The sequence below is a fragment of the Canis lupus genome, chromosome 6, assembly GCF_003254725.2.
Source record: "Canis lupus dingo isolate Sandy chromosome 6, ASM325472v2, whole genome shotgun sequence".
Classification (NCBI taxonomy): Eukaryota; Metazoa; Chordata; class Mammalia; order Carnivora; family Canidae; genus Canis; species Canis lupus.
The window spans coordinates 66,425,023-66,443,501 of NC_064248.1; the positions used below are offsets into that span (position 1 = coordinate 66,425,023).

At 33.3% G+C, this 18,479-nt stretch overlaps 1 long non-coding RNA gene across 1 annotated transcript; it reads right to left on the reverse strand.

Moving 5' to 3' along the window:
- Positions 1 to 11,700: 11,700 nt before the first annotated feature.
- LOC118354978 (uncharacterized) lies at positions 11,701 to 14,936 on the reverse strand. The gene is made up of 3 exons (XR_004816525.2): positions 14,764 to 14,936; positions 12,266 to 12,342; positions 11,701 to 11,809 (listed from the first exon to the last, which is right to left on the reverse strand). It is a non-coding gene; the product is annotated as an uncharacterized LOC118354978 (long non-coding RNA).
- Positions 14,937 to 18,479: the final 3,543 nt, after the last annotated feature.

Here is an 18,479-nt window from a genome sequence, read left to right on the forward strand (position 1 = left end):
ATGAGAGACACACACACAGAGGCAGAGACACAGGCAGAGGGAGAAGCAGGCTCCCCGTGGGGAGCCCGATATGGGACTCCATCCCAGGACTCTGGGATCATGACCTGAGCCAAAGGCATATGCTCAACCACTGAGCCATCCAGGTACCCCTTCCTTCCAGTTTTAATTGGTAATGTTCTCTACTGCCTTTAGGATAAAATTCAGACATTTTTATGTAATGTTCAAAATCTTTTATGGATATTTCTAGTGTATATTTCCCAGCATCTTAAACTACCTCATTCATTGTAGGATCCTTGCATCCCTCAAGGTTCTTGAACAGACTTATACCTTTGAAAATTCTTTTGGTAAATGTGCTTTATTTTGGCAGATTGTTTTTTTTTTACCCCCAGTTTTTTTTTTTTTTTTTTTTTTTTTTTTTTTTTTTTTTTTTTTCAGGAACATCTTACCCACTTTCAAGATTTTGGTCATCTGTTTTGTTCTTTGAAAGCTAGTCACACACAGAAGCCTTAGGTGAGCATATTTTCATGAGATACACTGAAAGGAAATGAGGACAGAAAGTTGGGGGTAAAGAGAAGCTGTCCCTCAAAACAGGTGCAGCTAAGCCTTCAGGCAATCCCATGAGCAGTTATGAATCTGAGATGACCCTTCAGAGTTTCCCATATAGAAACCAGAAGGTCACACTTTTGATCCCATGTAACTTTTGGTTAAACAGTTCCATGCATCTGAGGAAAATTCCCCGTAATTAAGGCAGGCATGAGTGATTCTTCAGTTAGCATATATCCTAGCAGCTAGGAATTGAATGGGTTTTAATTAAAGGCATCTGGGTGGAGCAGCAAGTTACCCACTACTTTGCTTTTCTGTGCTCCCATTGGTAGTGATGTGCTGGTTAATACAGAAGTCCACTTACTGGTTTCGCTTCACTCTTTGTGGGTTCCTTGAAGGAAGAGGGTATTTCTCCTTCTCAATACACTTTCTGGTTTCAAAGCCAGCTATGTGGAAAGCATGTCAACTGAATGAAAATGTCATCTTATAAAAGCACATAGGATTACTATTTTGTGGAAGAAATGTTAACATTTTAAAGATGAAAGAAGAATAAATAACAATATGAATAAAGGTGAAATATTCCTTAGTATTCAAATGTGAAGTAAATATCATTTTCATAAAGATAATCAGAGGTACAACAGATACCTTTCATGAGTATATCATCCATATAGTTAAAACAGATTATTAATACTTTATTATGTAGTAACTGATTTTAGGGAAGCAACTTCATCATACATCTAAGATGCTAACCACCCTAAACCAAATGAAATTGTAGTATTAATTCTCAATAGTTTCTCTTCTGTTTGGAAAATACAGTTTTACAAGGAAATAGGCTGTTCATCAGAAAAGTCTTGATATATCCTTGATGTTGATTTATTTTTATTTAATTGACATATTCATTGCTTTTGTCCACAAATAATAAATTAAGAATGGATTAAACAAATAAAGATTTATTTCTATCCAGCAAGAAGTCACATGAAGGCATAGTAGGACTGCAGAGAAACTCAACAGTAGTATTACATTTCTGAGTGCTTTCTATTCTGTACCTTGCCAATCTTAGCAACTATCTTTTTTTTTTTTTTTTTTTGCCTCATTCTGCTGTAAGTCTCAGTATAATGTTCACATTCAAGGTTGGAAGACGGGAGATAGAAATGTTTTTTTCTTTTTATGAGAAAAATGAATTCTCTCCCACGGCTCCCCAACATGCTTCAGCCATCACTTTTACCTGGTTTCTGCTTACATCTCCCTGGCTGGCTCTAGCTGTAAGGGAAACTGACAAGATGAGTGGTATTTTTTTTTCCAGCATTTGCATAGAGACATAAATAACAATAAAAGAAGTGGTTGGCAATGGGCTTTTGTCTACTCAATAAACAGGATCTACAATACTCAGAAAACTGCTGTTTGCAGAACTCAAATGATAAGCTTCTCTGAGGGCAATGGAGGCAAGAGGTAGGATTAGAAAATAATACTGAAAGTGCTGGAAGGCTGAAATATTTTGTGTTCATATCTGCAGTCCCATTGCCCATCACTGTGCCTTGAATTTAAGAGACACTTAATAAATGCCTGATGAATTAATTATCAGTGATCATATCATCCTTGCAAATGTTGATTATAGATGCTACAGGCACATATGTTCCTGATAACTTTTATATTGCAATATTTTATATGAGAGCCTAGATGCAAGCATAAAATCACTTCGACTGTAAGGTTATTGAGATTCAATTTAATGCTCCAAAGAGAAACTCAGCAGCACATATTTAAGAAAGTCGATATTTAGAACTTAAAAAAAGGGAAAAAAAATGAAATAAAAGTTGAAGACTAGTAATCTGCTTTACGAATGTCATAGTATTTGTTAAAATTCCACATAAGTATTTCAGTGGTGGAGTGACAGTTCACCAAATGAATTAGAGCACCATATAATTATCCTTAAGTAATGCAAACTAAGATTCCATATGACTAGTGATAGTGGCATATAATGATAGTGTCATCTCTCCATTTAGGGTACAACATGCCATCAGAGAAGATGAGATGAATCCTAAATGGGTGGGTAATGCTCCATATTACAAATTGAACAGATTATGATATCAGGCCGATACCCAATCCATCTGTTAGCTGTGGAGGACAGAGGACGTATTGTTAGGGTGATCAGGCCAGGTGGTACTTCATTTGATATCACAGCTGTGCTGAACTTCCATTCAGAAACCTAAAACCATGTGAAACTTTCCTTGTTTGGGGTCACACTGAAAATAAAGAACAGCAGCTGGGGTATATTCTTAACAAGTTCTGGGCAGAGATTCTTTCGTCGAAATTAAAAATAAAAACCTTTGCAATATGTCATGAGGAATAAAGATTTCAAACCTAGGTTCTGCTCTTTGCTTTTGGATTATTATATGGTGTAATTTTTGAATTTCTAATCGATTCATTCAGTTATGAAAAGCCAACGGCAGTTGTGGCATCTGTAGAATCTGTTATTCAACAAAATATTGAAAGGATTCCTATAAAGAATGTATTTTAGTTCCTGAGACACAGTATGCTCTTAATAAACATTAGCTATTAATTTCATCATTCTTAAATGTTGTGAATTTCTAATTACCGACTTTCCTAATTACTCTAATTACTGACTCTTAATAAACATTAGCTATTAATTTCATCATTCTTAAATGTTGTGAATTTCTAATTATTGACTCTCCTGTCCACACCCTGTCCTACCCCCTTAGTTATTTAATTTAGCCTTTCTGAAAGTAGCTGTCTGTCCTGTGTTTTCATATGTGTGCCTTTTCATATATATGGTTACATGTGAATATATGAAATCAAGAAGTCTTTTAAGCCAGATTTGCCTTCTGATTCAGAGCTGGAATGAGGCTACCTTTGCTTTGATGAGGTGTACCACATTAATGGAATCCATGGTTCATCCAAATGGTGCCCTTGTGTGACTTTTTTTAAAAATTGAAGTATGATTGGCACACATTGTTACATGAGCTTCAGGTGTACAACATAGTGACTTGACAAGTTTATACATTATGCTGTGCTCACCGCAAGTGGAGCTACCATCTGTCACTATATAACTCTATTATAATAATATTGACTAATTCCCTATTCTGTACCCTTCATCCCTGCCACTTATTCATTCCATAACTGGAAGCTTGTATCCCTATTCCATTTCACTATTTTGCCCGCCCCCCGTCTCCCATTTCCCTCTGGCAGCCATCAGTTTGTTCTTTGTATTTATGGGTCTATTTCTACTTTTTTGTTTGTTTGTTCATTTGTTTTCTCTTTAGGTTCCACATATAAGTGAAAGCATATGGTATTTGTCTTTGTCTGACTACTTTCACTTACCATAATACCCTCTAGCTCCATCCATATTGTCACAAATGGCATGATCTCATTTTTTTGTGACAAATATTTCATTGAGTGTATCAGTGCGTGGATGTGTACACACATACTGCACCTTGTTTATCCATTCATTTATTAATGGACATTTAGGTTCCTTTCATATCTTACCTATGTAAATAATACTGTAATAAACATAGAAGCACATATATCTTTTTTGAGTTGGTATTTTCATTTTCTGTGATTAAATTCCCAGTAGTGGAATTACTGGATTCTATGGTATTTCTTTCTTTTTTTTTTTTTTTTTTTTTTGAGGAACCTCAATACTGTTTTCCAAAGTGTCTATACCAAGTGTATAAATTTTTAACAGGATTCTTCCCGCAGAGATATGAAGCCTCCTGGGTCCCAGGGTTGAAGAGGGGTGTTTGGGTTAGATTTCAGCATCTCCTCAGCCTTATGGAAGATAGACTTAGGTAAGGATCAACCTGTATTACCTCACTTGATGCCACTTGTCTCCAGAATAAACTGCCTGCCTGAAGCAGATATGCCAACATGAAAGCCACAAGTCACTGGCAAATTTCTCATAGTAAAGGAATATGGGGATTAGAAATGTCAAATCCGTGGAAGCTGGAAGAGTTTGACTTGTTTATTTACACAGACATGTTAAACATGAAGGCATACGATGGCCTCTTCCACTTCAGGTCTGTAGCTAAAAGAGATGTTGTCTTCCATCATATCATATTTAATAAGGAACTTCTTTTAAATTATTTTAAGGATGAAGGAAAAGAACTAGAGACCTTACAAAGTGGCATGGCCTACCCCAGAATTTGTTTCTTTGCACAACTTACAAGTGATCCTGAAGATTCAAAACCTAAAGTAAATGGTGATTTTGCTGAGACTTCCAGAACTGGTGGCTGAGAGCAATTAAGAATCCTTATCTTCACATTGCTTCTTGGTACATGACATTCCTATTTGTGGAAAAGTTCTCATAAGATGATGATAACAAGCCAAAAGAGCTTTCTCTTTCTCTCTCATTCTCTGTGTGTATCTGTGTATGTGTATGTGTGTGAGAGGAAGATTTTTGCTCTAATAAAAAGCAAATTCAAAATGCTAGTGGTATCAAACAATGAAGTGACGTACAAAAGCAATGTTTCTTAGTGTTAAGAAAAATATCCAAAACTTTAAAATGAGGCTTAAGCTTGACTGTGTATCTTTCAATGTCATACTGGCATACTGTCTATCAGGATTTTTCAATGACTATTTATTTTATTCCTTAGGAGATTGTGCCTTTGTTTGATGTTCTGTTGATGAGGAGCTAAATGTTGTTATATTTTATTCAAACTTGTGGATTTTGTACAGTAGAAATGCAAATCATTTCTGCCATGTGTAGAATTAGTTGCATGCCTACGGTTGCATTGTCCTTTAGGACATTAACCAATTTTATCATCAACTGAGCAAACTTATTACAGCATGACTTTCCTCATTAGCTGTATACATCTGTTTCTCAAATACTCTTTGAATTGGTCTTACCATCTTGATGTTTCCTCATTAATAAGTTACATAAGTCTTTGGCATGTATTCATTCCCTACGAGAGTCACATTTTAAAGTTTTTGAAAATTAGGCTAAGACTATAGACACAAAGGACTTTAAAGATTTAAGGACTTAAATCCTTTGTGGGGGAACAAGATGAACATCTCTCTCTGCTGCGGATTCTCTATCTTGCTGTTAAATATAGTATAAAGTTTAATACATTGAATTTTACATCTTCAGTGCTTATCTTTAAAATAGTGAAATTCCAGTATTTTATTAAACAGTTTTAAATCCATTAATTAGTATTTCAAATATGTAAACTATGCAAATTCTTAATATTTAAGAATTTATTCACCCCCCCATTTTGAAAGTCTTCTTGAAATACACTTTATTTCTGCTCTCTATTGGACAAAATGGCAGTATGATGCCTTTACAATGTACACAATACTGTATTTTTCAGGGAGAATTAATTTAGAATAAACAGATCTTTACCAAACTTGTAAAGCAAACAGGTAGCCTTCATGCTCCAAACCAGGAGATTTAAGAGGTTGTTGGTCACTGGCAAGCAGCTGAAGCAATTTGTTAGAAAATTTATAAAGTAACATTTCTAACTTGATTTGAATGTTAAATCCAATTGGAATATATTTTGCTATGTGACAAGTGATATTTTTTAAAATGAAGTTCTGAAATGTCATTTGTACTTTTATAATTATCATGAATAGTTTTTGAAATCCTCTTCTAGTTTATTGCTCTTTTAAAAAATAATAAAAGTGATTTGTTCTTTGCTAAAAAAAAAATCAGCTTCAGTAATGTCTTTTAATCTACACTTAAAATCGTTAAAAACCTAAAATCACTAATTATTGTTGATGTCTTTACTGTTTTATTGAGCATGTTTTATATGATAGTGCTATTCATAAGTTAGATAATTAACAAAGTTTTTGACAATGTCAACTCCCTACTATGTGTGAGAAATGCTGAAGGAAGTCTTCTGATGAGTTGGAGGTCACTGTGACCGTTGAGAAGTTTCATGAAGGAGGTGAGACATGTGCTGCACCTTGAAAGATAGTGATGATTTGAATGGACACAAATGTAGAAAGAAGACATTTTAAAGGTGGAAAAGGGAGCACAAGTATATTAGCAGGAATATGTATGATTGTCTTGGGAAAAAAGTGAGCAATAAAAATGGTTAAAATTCAATGTTTACGTAGAGCAGAATTGGCCAATACTTCAATCTCTTTGTAAACTCCAAATAATTATTGGTGACTACCTGAACTTCTGTTAAGAAAGGGCCTGGATTTGGACTTGGGCTGGGAAGGACAGGTGTGATTTCCTAGGACATCTGCCGTTAGCCCAAGAACTGGGTTCCAGAGTGAGGGAGGTGGGGGTGGGGATGGAGGAAGCTACGGTTCCAAGTTTACTTGTTTTGGTAAGGCTCGTGTCAGACAAACTGACAGGTCTCATATGTAGGGAAAGTTAAAGACAGCAGTTCTAGGATAACCTCAAACTCAGCTTACCAAATTCTATTAGTTCTACAAGCGATAATAGCAGATTACTGGTAAAACTGTTGATTCAAAGTCCATTCTGTCTTTTCAGCTTACTGTCAATTTTCCTCTTGGTTTTTGAAAAGTGAGTAATTTTAAATACTATGCATAGACCTTTCCTTCTCTAGCTCTAAGTTAGGTTGTTAATGTGACAACACTGACATTACCTAGAAACATCCTAAGGACTTTTCATTTGTAGAAACAAGTATCCATACCAACAGGGATTGGTGTCTTAAGAGACCAAAGACAAAGTCATATGAAGAGCAGTGACTTTTATAATTCAACAAAAAATAATGGTATAAAATGATCAACCTCTTAATGGACAAGTTCTGAGGCCCTGACTTGAGACAGGCATAATCATATTGCAGGACAAACTTTCCTAGAATAATTTTACAGACTTCCCTAGTAATTGAGTGATCTGGCAAATATATCAAAATGACCATTTCTTAGAAGGAGTTTAAATAAGCATATTTATTTCACTGGTGTCTCAGTCTCATAGGTTATCATTAGCGTTGCTAATACTGTTCATCAGATTTCAAATGAAACCACTATATATTCTCATCAAAATGAATTTGAAGTATTCTAAAGAACACAGGAAAGAAATTTCTACCTTCTGCTTTTACCACAGGAGAAAGCATTGGCTTTGTTTTAAGTGACGAGAGGAGAATAAAATGTATCAATTTAAAAATTAATATCTAATTTAGATCTTTAGATAGAAATATTTTTAGTAATAGTTGAATTTATACTGCACACAGAAAATGTAATGCTCATTCGAAAAATGATCTCAGCAGTTATTACAGAACCAGGCTTAGCATAGATTTGGGCTTTTAAAATAATCCCTTATCTTTGCAATTAAGAAATACTGGAAATAAAATTTAACAAAGAATATGAAATGTTTTCTACTACTTGAGTGTCACTGTAGTAAGGATACACACTCTTATATACACATACACTCCATACCTGCATCTACATATTTCATCATTAAGGAGTGGGCCATGCTTTGCATAGTTGTCTGCAACTTGCTTTTTACAGTTAGCAATATATCAAAGACATGTTTCAAGGTTAGTATTTATATACCAATCTCATTAATTTTAATGACTACATACTGTTTATTTATTGATGTACCTTTATTTATTTCAACATTCCCCAAATGATAGGCATTTGCAGTGTTTCTTATTCTTTGGCATGGCAATCAGTACTGCGATGAACAATTTTCTATCTGTGTCTTTGCAGAAACATGTAATTGGTTATCTATAATAGAAACTAGAAGGGGGATTTCTGGATCCAGCAATTACAGCCAAATTTCTCTCAATGGAAAAGCCATTTGAACCAAAACTACACGACAGAGCTCAGTTCCGTACACATTTGCCAACACCAGGTATTTTCAAATCTCTTAAATTTTGCAAACCTGGTGAAAAAGTATTTTTTAAAATAGCTTTCCCTAAATATTAGAGAGGTAGAAAAATATATTTAAAATATTTACCAACATTTTCTTAAACTTTTTAATATTATGTCTGTGGTCACACAGCAGTATTAAAATATTCAGTGGGCATATCTATGGATTTTTCTTTTATGTATTTGTATTTGATTCCTTTTGTATCTTTTAAGATCTTTTGTACTAAAAATTATAAATATATTCAATTTTATATTAGATATTTGGAGCTTAATTTTGTACATTTAGTTCAAATACCTCTGAGGAAAATTTCTATGTATTTTGTGTATATTTCGCAAGTGGATAGTCACTGTCAAAAAAGAGCTTGATCCCCAATAAATGGTTTTTGAAATGGCAACTTTATTGTTTCTAGATTCAATGGAATGTTTTCCTCAGTTTTATTCTAGTCTATTCCACTTTGTCCCATTTCACCAGTACTAAGATGATTTTATGGCATGTTTTGTAACAGATAATAAGGAGATCTTCCTCATATTCTTCTTTTTGAATGATTTTCTTGGAATTCTTATTATTTCATATTCCAGACAGTTTTACCATCAGCTTGTCAAACTGGAAAGTATTTTTTTAGAGTTTTGTTTGGGATTGCACTGAATTAGTAGGTTATTTTGAGAATCTGTTATCTCTCTAAAATTATGTCTTTCCTTCCGAGACTGTGCTTCTCTTTTTTGTCTAGGTTTCATAGATTTCTTCATTTAGTCTTATGCAACTTTATTAAATTATAGATATCTTGTATTTTTGTTTTGATTTTGAATTAAATTTTGTGTGGTTTGTTTGGGTCAGTAGCAATAGCTGATGGCTTACCTGTCTTGCTTACAAAAATGCTTTTTAATAGTTTATTTTTGGCAATTGATTTTACTTCATTCTACCAAATTTCCTTTAAAATTAAGTTTTCTTTTTCTGTCTCTTTAGGGGTGTGTGTGTGTGTGTGTGTGTGTGTGTATACATACATCTGCATCTGTGTATATGGAAAATGCATGTGTTCATTTTTAGTTTAAAATGACATTTTAATTTTATTGATACATTTTTTAAAGAAAACTTTATTGAGTTTTGATTAACCAATTTTTAAAAACTTTCATCTAAATGTACATATCATGTTACACATTTAAACTCTGAATCAAAACTTAATGTTGAACAATGTCGTGAGCCCTCCTTCTGTGTTCTGAGATAAATGATATTTGGTCACGATGTGTTAATCTTTTAGTATACTATTGTAGTTAATTTTCTAATATTTAAAATTTTTATACATATGATTATATGTGAGGTTCATTTATATTTTGTGCTTGTGTATAATAATTTTAAAATCCAGTTTGACGGGACACCTGAGTGGCTCAGTCGGTTAAGTGGCAGACTCTGGATTTCAGCTCAGGTCATGATCTCCGGGATTGTGGGATCAAGTCCCACGTTAGACTCCCTGCTCAGCATGGAGTCTGCTTGTACCTCTCCTTCTGCTCCTCCCTCTGCTTGCATGCTTTCTCTCTCTTTCTCCCATAAATAAATAAATAAATAAATAATTAATTAATAAAAATAAAATCTTTAAAATCCAGTTTGAGGTTTATATTATGCTATCTTTAAATCAAGCATTGGAAATCTTTGTTTTTTTTTCCTATGGTCTTACTGACTGTTTAATATATTTAAATCCATTTAGTGAATTTACATTTTCCTATTAAAGTTCCATTTAATTTGGATTTTTCAAATTTATGTGTATTAAGCAGTATATAATATAGCTTTAATTTTGTGATCAAGTCCTCTTTTGTCCCATGTTTCAAGTTCTATCTCACATCTTCATTAATTTCTTCTGTCTTCTTATTTGAGTTAATTTGGTTATTGTCATAGTTTCTTGAATTAACAGCTTATTTTGATTTTTTTTCAGTCTTTCATGCTTCCTAAACAAAGCATTTATGATTACACAGTTGCCTCTGGTAAACATTCTGGTTGCCTTGATGGGTTTTGATGAGTCCTCTTATTTTCAGTTATTTCTAAATAGGATATAACTTCTATTTATATTTTATCTTTGATCTAAGAGTTATTTAAGTAGGTTTCTTCCTTGGTTTCCAAGTGTACTCAGTTGTTGTTTTACATGCTTTCCTTTTTTGTCAACACTCATTACATTCACATTGTTTAAAGAATGTGGCCTCTACAATTTATAGGTTTCACAATTTACTGAGGGTTTTGTTCCTTGAACATGACTAAGTTTATGTTTATAATTTTTGTTGAAAAAAATCTGTATGCTCTCTTAGTTAAATGACATAAACTAAGATATTTTTAATCCTCTGCATTCTTACATTTTTCAATCTAATATTTTATTCTGGTCAGATGTTTGCTAGTCTTTCACTATAACTGCAGATTATCATCAGTTCCTTTAAAATGTATGTTTTTATTGCAATTCCTACCTACCCTCTTGCACTAGTTTTACAAATTTAGACTCTTTACATTGTGGCCTTGTGGTTCATCAAGTAGATGAAGGAGACACCCCTACTCATAAACAATGGACTGTTCAAGGTGATGGGCATTAGAAGAAGAAGTAAAAATACTTGTATGATTTGGCTTGGAATCCTGTGCATCTGTTCTACCTGAGATCATCTTGCTCCAGATGACTATCAGACCCATGATTAAGAAACATAAAAGATAGCTGTTGAAATTCCCTGATATTTGGGGGGGTTATGTTATGCAGCATTTTTGTAGCAGAAATGTGACTAAACCCAACTAGTTATAGGATTGGGTTGCTAACCTAATGAAGATTGAAAATACCTGGCATCAGCTTTGGGTAAATGTGACAGACAGTGATGAAACCATTATGGGGGAGTTGTGGACTTTGTTACACAGTGGTGAATTATGTAAATTTATCACCTACAATGATCTGGAAGGCAAAAAATGAACCTAATAACTTTGTAGTGTTGGACAAAGAGGTTTTATGGCAAAATGTTGATAGCATAAGCTGGTTGGTATGAAATGCATTTTAAAAGGCATTTCAGCAAATCCCTGGGTCACTCAGCTGTTTAGCGCCTGCCTTCCATCCAGGGCGTGATCCTGGAGTCTCGGGATCGAGTCCTACATCGGGCTCCCTGCATGGAGCCTGCTTCTCCCTCTGCCTATGTTTCTGCCTCTCTCTCTCTGTCTTTCATGAATAAATAAATAAAATCTTTAAAAAATATTTAAAAAAATAAAAAGTGTTTCAAAAAAATTGGGGCTTAGGAGTTCATTGGAAACAAACATAATATATTTTTGAAAATCTAAACTTTTAACAGAGCTCTATTACTATTCTGGACTAAAAGTCTGTGACTTTTGAAGATTGAAAAAATCATGTACCCACCTTTTGCCAGGCAGAAAACGGACTAGGAAATCTCCTCTATTGGAAGGACAGAGACTCCCTTATCCTTTTCAGATGTGGCCAAGTAAGGTTGATGATAAGGGTTGCTGCAAAGAGAACAGAGTGGAGATCTACACCGAGGGTAGAGAAGTAGGCCTAGTAAAGGATCATTCTTTACCCCAGAGGAAGAGAATCTGGTAGTATTTGTAAGATTACTGAATTGTTATGAACTAGTTGCTTTTTAAGCCTTCTATTTCCCCCTCCTTTTAAAATTTTTTGTTGTTTTATTTTAAGATTAGCTACCTAGGCTGCCCCAATTTCTTGTTTTTTTAAGCTGGTCTCGTCTCATCACTGGATGTTGAATATATAGAGGACAGGTTATTTACTATTTTAGTTCATACTTCTATGGATCAAGAGGAGCTGCTTTTGGACTTGACTTGGATCATATAAGGCCTTGGATTTTGAGCCAGTTTTCATAATTTGATACTTTTGCAGTGTTCCAGGGCAAGGGGGTATATTATGTGACTGAGAGATAAGTGAATAATTATGGGGAAATGACTTACTGATCATAGATCCACAATTTTGTAGCAATTTTATCCATAGACATGGAGCATTCCATTTGACAGCAAAGGCCATTGACCTATCAAATAAAGTACATTTGATTTTTCTTAAGCCCAAGTCCTATTTTTGAACACATAAATGTATTTCAGAAATATTAGCTAAAGATGATTTTTAAATGATAGACATTACTAAAGTGATAGAATTTTATAAATACTAGATTCATATGAAGAAAATGAACCCATTATAAATACAATAAATCCCAAATAAATACTTTGTTACCTGCTTGTGGAGGCTGGTAAACAAATTAGGAGAAAGATTTTTTTCGAATCTAAAAATTCTTGAAGACTGAGAATGGTTACCATTATCACCTTATGAAAAACTACTTTCTTTAGGCCTAAAGATTATTTATTATTTACAAAGGATAATATGTACTTCCAGTACTTTATTTCTTTGTCATAGCTTTCTTTCTATATAAGTACTTACTTGTATACTGACATTTATTTAAAAGTGAATTCTCAAAGACTTGTAGAATAATCACAATGAGAAAAGTGCCGAACGATTTTACGAGGCAATAATCCAGTTCTCTTATTGCAAAACACTCTAACCAGCCTTCAGCCTTATAGTGTATCCACGCGGGAACCAGATTATTGCCTCATAAAACAGCTCGGTGCTCCTATTATGGCTTAAATATAATTGTGTTTAAAGACCTTGTTGATTCCATTTAGCAAAATTAGTTTTTATCTTATTTCATGATAACAATGGTTTCTAATAACCTTGATGATATTTTGATGTGTGCCCAATTATGTTTACAAGAATAGTTTTTTTAAAGTAAGATTTCTACTGAAAAAAAGTTCTAATCTTTATTGTTATAATTCATTGTCTTTTTTTTCCTGAGATAATATATTTAACTTAATCAGTTAATTATTTCCTGATATTAACTCATAAAAAAAGCTAATTTTTCTCTCTTGCACATTCATCAACAAGAAGCTGGGTTTCTGTGATATACATTTACTGTTATATATTCTAATGTTAGACAGTTTTGGATCTAAATCCAGATTTTAGCACTTTTAAGATGCGTGGCCATGATCAAGTTGCTTTACACTCTAAGCCTCACCTTTGAAATTATTCACCTAATTTCAAAGCAAGAATATTGTAACAAAGATAGTGCTGATAGGAAATTTAATGAGAAATAGATGGCCTAAGTGTTCAATTACTTTCCCCCCTTATGTTCATATATATTAGTTTTATATAAAAATATATGCATTATAGAGTCCATACATGCATATAAAATAAAGATTATAGATAAAGGAAATCACAGGAGAAATCTAGTCAAAAGATATTTTTGTGGCAATTAAGAATCATGGACTACAGAACAGGAATACAAAAAATAGATCATCTTCATAGGATACATTTCAACAATTTTTTTCTAACAAGAAAAGAGATAATTTGAGACTGAGTCAAAAATCACCGCAGAGGATGGAGATGATCATTGGATGTCCTCCAACATTCCTTAGCCAAATTTAGATAATTTAATTTTTGAGGCCCAGGAAATTTAGTTTTCTTTAAATATTACTATTCTAAAGCATCGTTTTTATTTTTGAAGATTATTTTATTATAATATTAGCAATGGCTTTGGATTTTATGAATGACTGTTTGGGTCATTTTTTCTTTCCTATAAACTGTGAAATATTCCCTGGACACTAATTCAGTGATTGCCTGCCCCTTTCTTTGTTTGATAATCACAACCGTAACTCGTATGATTCAGATTTCTTTTGCACTCAAGGGTGTATTTTTCTTAAGTCAAATTTAAGTATAGAAAATCATATAAGTTCTATTGTTCTACAAGATCTATGTATCATTCAGGAACCAATCTTAAACATTTTTTTAAAGTGAAATTGTAGATTCTGCTAACTTCAGAAATATTATTCGCAATACTCCGTATGAAGTAACCATTTGAATTCTGCAAGTATATGTAACATTAATTATCAATTTACCTTATTTATCAAAGGCATGTTGGATGTCTGGAATGTTGTGTAGTGTAATAAATTTAGTGCAATTCATAAATACTTAAAAAAAATTCCCAGCACATGGTAGGTATTGTGTTAGTAACAGAAAGTATGAAAGGTCTTGCTGTTTTTGTCATTTTCACTAACACTGATTTCAGTTATATTCAGTAACTTGGTCACTAGATATCTACTCAGTTTAATTTTTTCCCCAAACTATTTATTTATTTTTCCCCCAAACTTTTTAAAGAAGCATATACTCCTGGGAAATATTTATAAAGGAGGATTATGAACTACTTCTTAATCTGGAAAGTTGGGGGAAGAGAAAGATTAGCGGTCATGACTATCAATAGTGAACAAAGGGAGAAGAAAATAGGAAATGGATTATCTTACTTACCCACCACTAAACATATGGTAACTTCTCTAATCAATTTTGTACCATTTTTAGAATTATTCTGATTTTAAACAAAGAAGAAATCAGAGTGAAATCTGCTTACTTAATTATGTGACATTCCTTTTAGGGCCAAGCACTGCTAAGACCCTGAGGTTTGATGTGTTAACATTTTCTTGGTCCCTTGAAAAATGACATCAGTGAAATTCACAGAACTCACTGCCTTCTCCTTCATAGGGGTATTGTGAAAATGTCCATTAACATTTATAGAGTGCTTTGAGCTCCTAAAAAGAAAGACATTACCTAAGAACAAAATAAATAATTTTAAAAGCAACATTTGAATAATTTAATTGTAAATGAATCAAACACACAAGCGTTAAACTTACATAAATACAAGCGTGAAATTAAGCGATGGGGGACTTGGCCAAGCCTATTTTAGGTTTTATGAAATGGAAACATCTTAAACATGGTTTGATAGATTTCATAAACCTAGTATGTAGACAAGTTTGCCAGTCCTTGATACTACAAATAAATATTTCATTATGAGTATTCAAAAGAACTCATATTTCTAATAATCTGACAAATTCTCAAGAGAAACTCATAATGTTAAAGGGATATTTATTTCAAATAAAAAATTATTGCTTTGTTTTATTAAATATTGATTGCAAAGATAAGTCTTATGTTGTGTCCATCCAACTGATATTTGATTACAGTTAATGGTAGACTTTATTATACCTCTTAGACACACAACAAGTGTTTATTGAGTAAGTTTTTGGAGTAGGAATGCTGAAATAAATTACAGGTTGGCTCAAATATCAATGGAGTTGTTGTCTAGCCTTGGAACCTCAAACATAGCATTTAATAGGCCGCAGAAGACTGAGGACATGTATGAAAATATAGTGATTACAAAAATCTCGACAGAATCCATCATTAATGAACCTATGTAGAGACTCAATTTATGTTACCAGACAATTATGCCTTTTAAGTGGAAATCATTTTTTCTTACCTACATTACAAGAGCTAGAGCAAGACTATAAATAAAAGATAATATAGGCTAGAGCAAGACTATAAATAAAATATAAATTGTATTGTATTCTTTGTTTCTCCTCTTCACATTGCTCAAAATTATTTGAGTATATTTGAGCAATACAGCTTGGAAAATTCAGATTCCTGCTCTGAATTCACAAAAGTGAGTTTGATTCTAAATAATGTATGTCATTTTGGCTACTTCAAAGTTGCTGCAATTTTTTTCCTAAGGTCATTAAATTGTCAAGTTAGTACCTTGTCTTTGAAGGCATTCGCATAAAAGAAAGAGTTCCGTAAGTAGTAATTATCATAGCTTAAGATGAAGGTGAAAAATAAGAAAAATGATTAAGTACAAGCCATGTGCCAAGCCCTATGCTTTTGTTATCTTATTAAATCATAGGAACCATCCAGTGAAGATATCACTACCATTTCACAAAAAGGGAAATTAAGTCTCTGACAGTTTGAATAACTTAAGATTACTTACAGAGCAAATAGGAGACAGACTAGAATTTCACACCCAGGTCTGTGAGGCTCCACATCAAATGCTCTCCTCCTTATAGCCTACGTGGAAATTTTCATGGCTTTTCGTAGTACTTACCACAGCTACAAAGATCGTCCTAGAAGTTATTACTTTGACAGTAGCCAAACACATCATGGATTTCTTCACAAAAAAACTCACTCCTATATGTTAACTGATTAACTTGTCGGGAAGTGGGGGGTGGTTTAACTGTCATTTGACAGTTAGATGGTTAGATGGGCCCAGTTGTATACGTAGAGATTTTCCTGAGTTAGAGGGAGGCCATGTCTTTATATTAGGCTTGTTTATGTCTTTGGAATGCATTAGGAAAAGTAGAAAGAATGAGAAAAAAACACATAATAAATCCACAAATTATTTACATTCATGGTACATAGCACCGATAAAAACAAAACGGTTCTCAGAGTAGAAGAAGTCAAAGATGCAGCTTTTCTAGTAGACCTTAGGAATACATGCCTATTCATCCCACTCCATCTTCACGATGAAATCAAAGATGAAAAGTCTTCAATGATATCCACAACCGAGCCAATCTTTAGTTAGGTAGAGGTGTTATAGGGTGAGGAGCAAAGATATACACCTAAAACTGGATTGGCTAAGTCCTCTGTTCACCTGTGAATCACTTTCACATGAAATGCTCTCATTGAACCACCCCATTCCACTTTTTCCCCTGTTGTTGAGATAAAAGGCTAAAGACGAGATTACTTGATTAAAAGAGCTTTATTTCTTTCATAATTGCACATAGTATATTTCATTACTTTGGTAAATACTTACATGCTACTGTATTTTCTGTTTCCACAATCCAGTGTATCCTCCTTTTTCTGAAGAGGAAATAGGCTCCGATCTTAATAGGCCTAAGGTTAATCAACTAGAGAGTGGCAGACCCTGGATTTCAATCCTGTTAGTTTTCATTCCCAAGCTATGCTCTTGACTTCTGTGGTAACTCTAATTTAAATAAAAGTTTCTAACCTAGGATTGAATTTAAAGTGGTAAAAGCAGTGTTCCAGTTAAGCCAAATAGGAACTTAGAAGTAAATGCCAACAAAATAGTATTGTATACCCTCTGGTAGGTATCTCATAGAATTTTTAAAATGGTAAATGGCAGGATAGAGTTCACAGACTCCTGTATGCTGACTTCAAGTGTTATGATAGTACTGACAATATCATTATTCCTAAAGTAAATGAGAGAACTGAGCCCCCTGAAATTATCATCACCCATATACTGTAATTTGGGGCTTCAACAATAATCTTCTTTTTATTTTCATGATAGCAACATTGAATATTTATTACTTGATATTTTTCCTAATAAATGCCCCACCTCTGATTGGGAAAAATGTCATCTTTCCTTTCCTTCTCTGTCTTTGAAAGCAAGAAATCAATTAAAATTTGTCATAAGACAATTGAAAGAAAGTTAGAAGTTTCTATTAAAATTTCGTGTTTCAAAGTAAGACTCTAACCTTCTTTACTCAGGCCTTTTAATTTTATGTCAGCTACTGCCTCTAATTGAACAGGAAAGAACAAAAAGATGAGCATATATTTATATACAGTTTATAGATGTGTATGATGAAGAGAGTAGACATAGGGTTAAAATTATTTTAAAATTACTCCAGGCACTCTTCAGGTAAGAATGGGGATGTCAGAAGTTACTGATATCAAATAAAGATATTATGAAAGATATAAAACAAAGATATTCTATTTTAAATACAAATATCCAAGGAAAATTAGAAAATCTGTATCTATATCTCTATATCTCTATATCTCTATATCTCTATATCTCTATATCTATCTATCTATCTATCTATCTATCTATCTATCTATCCATCCATTCATCCATCCATCCAGGCAAGAGTAGATGAAAAAAAAGCATAAAAGATAAAGAGGGGAAAGTTTTGATAGTAGAGGAATCCTTGGTGTAGACTTTAAAGCCATGACTTGTAATGCAATGGACAAGTCTTAATAGGAATGATCTAGTTATACCAAAAGCCAACAAAGACCTAAAGGATATCACTTACTGTTACTCAGTTATACTAAGTGGATTGGAACAATCACCTTGGTAAGGGGACATTTTACTCATTCAAAAATTGAAGGTTAGCAAGAATAACTCTCTTATTCATTCATTAGACAATATTTGAGTGTTCCTCTGTGCCAGCATTGTTCTAGGTGCTAGAGATACAGCAGTAAACAAAACAGATGAAAATCTTGGCCCTTAAGGAAGAAGACCTGTATTAAATATGAGGCACATGGAAGGGTAGTATTGCTATGAAA